This window comes from Bombina bombina, chromosome 6, assembly GCF_027579735.1.
Source record: "Bombina bombina isolate aBomBom1 chromosome 6, aBomBom1.pri, whole genome shotgun sequence".
NCBI lineage: Eukaryota > Metazoa > Chordata > Amphibia > Anura > Bombinatoridae > Bombina > Bombina bombina.
The window spans coordinates 1,109,824,587-1,109,831,221 of record NC_069504.1 but is presented as its reverse complement, the minus strand read 5'-3'; positions in this window follow the sequence as shown (position 1 = coordinate 1,109,831,221).

Genomic DNA, 6,635 nt, shown 5'->3' with positions numbered 1-6,635 from the left:
CGGTTTAGGGGTTAATACATTTATTAGAGTTGCGGCGGGGTCCGGGAGCGGTGGTTTTGGGGTTAATAACTTTATTTAGTTGTGGGGGGCTCCGGGAGTGGCGGTTTAGGGGGTAAAACAGTATAGTATAGTGTGGGTGCTTAGTGACAGTATAGCAAGAAAGCTATAAAAAAGCCGAAGAGCAGCGAGATCGATGACTGTTAGTTAACAACAGTCCACTGCTCATTGCCCCATACTTGGTGTGCGGCTTTTTTGACAGCTTTCTTGATAAATTTGGCAAACGTATTAAGGTCCACGGCGGCAATGTTAGGCGATCTTAGGCAAGCCTATTGGTGCTGTTGAATGCTAGAAACTCGATGACTTGATATATAGAGGCCCTAGCATCAAATTGGTCTGCATGTCTGTCATCCCAGAAGGAAGCCTCTTCTAAAGATGATGCACAAGAAACCCCACAAACAGTTTGCTGAAGACAAGCAGTCTAAGTACATGGATTACTGGAACCATGTCCTGTGGTCCAATGAGACCAAGATAAACTTATTTGGTTCAGATGGTGTCAAGCATGTGTGGCGGCAACCAGGTGAGGAGTACAAAGACAAGTGTGTCTTGACTATAGTCAAGCATGGTGGTGGGAGTGTCATAGTCTGGGCCTGCATTAGTTCTGCCGGCACTGGGGAGCTACAGTTCATTGAGGGAACCATGAATGCCAACATATACTGTGACATACTGAAGCAGCTTCAATGAGATAGAATATCAGCACTGCTGCTACTGTCCAAGTGCTCGAGTGACAGGGGTAAAAAACTGCTATTTCCCCAAATGTAATGCAACAAATGTAGAGTCACCAGCACTGTATTTTATGTCTTTATTAGGAATCTAAAAAAACAGCAGAGCATGATCTCCTCCCTTTGGAGACTGGGCCGCAGGGCATTATTCCAAAATGATAACGACTCCAAAAACACCAAACACCTCCAGGACGATCACTGCCTTGCTAAAAAAGCTGAGGGTAAAGGTGATGGACTGGCCAAGCATGTCTCCAGACCTAAACCCTATTGAGCATCTATGGGGCATCCTCACATGGAAGGTGCGGGAGCGCAAGGTCTCTAACATCCACCAGCTCTGTTATGTCATCATGGAGGAGTGGAAGAGGACTCCAGTGGCAACCTGTGAAGCTCTGGTGAACTCCATGCCCAAGAGGGTTAAGGCAGTGCTGGAAAATAATGGTGGTCACACAAAATATTGACACTTTGGGCACAATTTGGACATTTCCTATAAGGGGTGTTTTCACTTTTGTTGCCAACGGTTTAGACATTATTGGCTGTGTGTTGAGTTATTTTGAGGGGACAGCATATTTACAATGTTATACAGGTTGCACAATTACTACTTTACATTGTAGAAAAGTGTCATTTCTTCAGTGCTGTCACATGAAAAAATATAATAAAATATTTACAAAAATGGAAGGGTGCACTCACTTTTGTGAGATACTGTGTATGTATATATATATATACACACATATAAATAATTATATATAGGTATATATATATACAGATATATATATAGTAATGCCTATTTAAACATACTTAGAACTTAATCTCTTATGTAAAGAACATTCGGCAGGATTATGAGTTTTGCATTATGAGTGGCTCGCTGCTAACTTGCAAGTTATTTCCACCGCTCACCTCCCTATAGCGCTGCTATTACAGGTTTGCAAAAACCTGGTGTTAGCAGGCAATATGGCAGCATTGAGCTCCATACCGCACTCAAATACCAGCGCTGCTTTGAGCTGGTTTGACGTGCTCAGGCACAATTTCCCCATAGACATCAATGGGGAGAGCCGGCTAAAAAAAAGCCTAACATCTGCAATAATGGAGCGTAAAGCTCCGCAATGCAGCCTCATTGATTCCTATGGGGAAAGAAAATGTATGTTTATACCTTTTTAACACGTAACATCTAAACACCCCTAATCTGCCGCCCCCGACATCGCCGACACCTACAATACACTTATTAACCCCTAATCTGTTGCCCCTGACATCGCCGCCACCTACATTACACTTATTAACCCCTAATCTGCGGGCCCTAACATCGCCGCCAACTACCTACACTTATTAACCCCTAATCTGACGCCCCCAATGTCGTCACTACCTACATTACACTTATTAACCCCTAATCTTTCACCCCAACGTCACCGCCGCTATACTAAAGTTATTAACCCCTAAACCTAACCCTAAGCCTAACCCTAACACCCACTAACTTGAACATAATTAAAATAAATCTAATTAAAAATTACAATTAATACCTAAATAAATCCTATTTAAAACTAAATACTTACCTGTAAAATAAAACCTAAGCTAGCTACAATATAACTAATAGTTACATTGGCCTCTATTTATCAAGCCGTCAACCGCAAATATGCTGGAATTCTGCAGCGTATTTGTGGCGAGGCTGATTCACCATAGTTATCAAGCCCTACAGACCGGTAAAAGTAGAATATAGTGACGTAACCTACGATCCGCCGGACTCAGTCCGACACAGATCGATGGTTACGTCACTCCAGATGTTCCGAACGCAAGTTCGGCACAATCTGACTACTTTTGGAAGTTATCAAAGAACAACCAGGTATGCTCGCCACTATTCCGGCCCAGCGTACCTGGTGTTCAATCCGCCGCCCTGGAGGTGGTGGATCCCATAGGAATCAATGGAAGTCTGACAGCAGCGAGAGCTCATGTTCACTGCTGCCCGATATCCCATTGATTTCTATGTGAAGTGTCTGCACCTAACACCCTAACCTGTACCCCGAGTCTAAACACCCCTAATCTGCCCCCCCCAACACTGCCGCCACCTACATTACACTTATTAACCCCTAAACCGCCACTCCCGGAGCCCACCGCCACCTAAATAAACTTATTAACCCCAAAACCGCTGCTCCCGGACCCCGCCGCAACTATAATAAATTTATTAACCCCTAAACCGCCACTCCCGGAGCCCGCCGCCACCTACATGACATTTATTAACCCCTATCCTGCCCCCCCTACACCGCCGCAACTATATTAATTTAATTAACCCCTAAACCTAAGTCTAACCCTAACCCTAACACCCCCCTAACTTAAATATTATTTAAATTAATCTAAATAAATATTCCTATAATTAACTAAATTAATCCTATTTAAAACTAAATACTTACCTATAAAATAAACCCTAAGATAGCTACAATGTAACTAATAATTACATTGTAGCTATTTTAGGGTTTATTTTTATTTTACAGGCAACTTTTTATTTATTTTAACTAGCTACAATACTTATTAAATAGTTATTAACTATTTAATAGCTACCTAGCTAAAGTAAATACAAAATTACCTGTAAAATAAATCCTAACCTAAGTTACAATTACACCTAACACTACACTATCATTAAATAAATTAAATTAAATTAAATTAATTAAATACAATTATTTACAATTAAATTAAAATAACTAAAATTAACTAAAGTACAAAAAACCCCCTCTAAATTACAGAAAATAAAAAAAAATTACAAGCAGTTTAAACTAATTACACCTAATCTAAGCCCCCTAATAAAATAAAAAAGCCCCCCAAAATAATAAAATTCCCTACCCTAAACTAAATTAAAATAGCCCTTAAAAGGACCTTTTGCAAGACATTGCCCCAAAGTAATCAGCTCATTTGCCTGTAAAAAAAAGAAATACAACCCCCCAACATTAAAACCCACCACCCACACCCAACCTTATTATTATTATTTATTATTATTATCGGTTATTTGTAGAGCGCCAACAGATTCTGCAGCGCTATTAACAAAGGCGGAGTACAAAAAACAGTTATAGGGATCAAATGGGTAGAGGGCCCTGCCAAGAGTTGCACTGTTGTAGTCAGCTCTTGAGAAGGTGATCAACACACAGTTGGACTCTTAAGCTTACATGCTAGGGGGGTTCAGGGGATAGCAATGGAGGAGAGGAACTGGTATAAAGAAAGGTTAGCGTAGGTTGTATGCATCGCTGAACAGTAGAGTCTTTAGGGAGCACTTGAAGCTTTTAAAACTAGAAGAGAGTCTTGTGGAGCGAGGCAGAGAGTTCCACAAGATGGAAGCCAGTCTGGAGAAGTCCTGTAAACGGGAGTGTGATGAGGTGACAAGAGAGGAGGAGAGGAGGAGGTCGTGAGCAGAGCGAAGGGGACGGGAGGGAGAGTATCTGGAGACAAGGTCTGAGATATAGGGGGGAGCAGTGCAGTTGAGGGCTTTGTATGTCAGAGTGAGAATTTTGTGTTTGATCCTAGAGGCAAGAGGAAGCCAGTGAAGGGATTGGCAGAGAGGTGCAGCAGATGAAGAGCGACGTGTAAGGAAGATGAGTCTGGCAGAGGCATTCATTAAGGATTGTAAAGGAGCTAGGCGGTAGGTGGGGAGACCAGAGAGGACAGAGTTGCAGTAATCGAGGCAGGAGAGGATGAGAGAGTGGATTCAAATCTTAGTTGTGTCTTGTGTAAGGAAGTGTCTAATTTTAGAGATGTTTTTAAGGTGGAAGCGGCAGGCTTTAGCCAAAGACTGAATGTGAGGAGTGAAAGAAAGATCTGAGTCAAATGTGACCCCGAGACATCGGGCATGCGGGGTAGGGGTAATGATGGAGTTGTCGACAGTTATAGAGAGATTGGGGGTGGAGAGTTTAGAAGAAGGGGGGAAAATAAGGAGCTCAGTTTTGGAGAGATTTAGCTTGAGGTAGTGAGAGGACATCCAGTTGGAGATGTGAGAAAGACAGTTAGTGACACGGGTTAGCACGGAAGTAGAAAGGTCTGGTGCAGAGAAGTAGATTTGGGTGTCGTCGGCATACAAATGATATTGTAAACCATGGGACTTTATTAGGGAACCTAGTGATGACGTGTAGATTGAGAAGAGAAGGGGACCGAGGACAGAGCCTTGCGGTACTCCGACAGAAAGTGGTGACGGGGCAGAGGAGGCCCCAGAGAAGGCTACACTAAAGGTACTGTTTGACAGGTAGGAAGAAAGCCACGAGAGGGCTGTGTCACATATGCCGAAGGATTGGAGGGTTTGGAGCAAGAGAGGGTGGTCAACAGTGTCAAAGGCTGCGGACAGATCAAGGAGAATAAGCTCCCCTTAAAAAAACCTAACACTACCCCATTGAAGATCACCCTACCTTGAGCCGTCTTCACCCAGCCGGGCACAAGTCTTCATCCGATCCGGGACAGAAGTCTTCATCGAATCTGGGCAGAAGAGGTCCTCCAAGCGGCAGAAGTCTTCATCTAAGCGACATCTTCTATCTTCAATCAACCGGAGCGGAGTGGGTCCATCTTCAATGCAGCCATCGTGGAGCCATCCTCTTCAAACGACGTCCTAACACTGAATGAATGTTCCTTTAAATGACGTCATCCAAGATGGCGTCCCTTGAATTCTGATTGGCTGATAGGATTCTATCAGCCAATCGGAATTAAGGTAGGAAAAATCCAATTGGCTGATGCAATCAGCCAATCGGATTGAAGTTCAATCCGATTGGCTGATCCAATCAGCCAATAGGATTGACCTCGCATTCTATTGGCTGATTGGAACAATAGAATGCGAGGTCAATCCGATTGGCTGACTAATTGTAATTTTTATTTAGATTTTTTTTAATTATGTTAAAGTTAGTGGGTGTTAGGATTAGGGTTAGGGTTAGATTTAGGGTTAGGTTTAGGGGTTAATAACTTTAGCATAGTGGCGGCGATTTTGGGGGCAGCAGATTAGGGGTTAATAACAGTAATTGTCAGAAATACCGATGTCAAAGTTTATAAATTATTTTGTGCCAGATTAACTAACCCTTAAGATATTAGTTGTGATTATTTTGTTTGTCAGTCTGACTTATTTTTTACCAAAGGCACACAGCAAACAAGGACATTACATACACAAATAAGATTTTGAATAGGAATTTAACACGATTTAGCTACTTTTTCACACAAGACCATGACGTCACTCCCTTTACGCTCAAAACAAGTTTTGGATTTTATTTCTACACACATTTTTATCCTCCATTGACTTCTATGGGGAAGACGTGCTCGTGCACGCGACAGCCAGATTTACCTAACGCACGGAAAAAGCGTAGACAAGAAAACTCGTAATACCAGCGTTAAAATTGTGAAACTAACTCATACTTTCTTGCGTTAGTTCCGTTATGACAAATAGATCAAGAAATGGCTATTTCTCTATGGAGTTATTGCTTTTACTTGTGTGAAATTCACTACAACATCAAATTGTTGTACAAATTTACATTACATCAACTACAAATCACCATCAACAATACAAAATATATCCTTTTTAAATGGACAGAAAAATTATTTGAACATTTCATTATTCCCAAACAGTAGACAATTAGAAACACATCTAATTTACCTCTATTATAGCATTTCATTTATTCAACTCATATGCTTACATGAACAGCATATCTACATAGGCTTAACACATGATCATTAATGGATGCACATACATTACTTTTAGCATTCACTAATACATGTGCATTGATATTATGGAGGAAAAACACATTAGATTCTCTCTATGAATCATGAAACATAAAATAGGGATTTAAATGTCCCTTTAACATCACGATTCACTCAGAATATACCATTAGGAATTACGTACAATAAGAACATCAT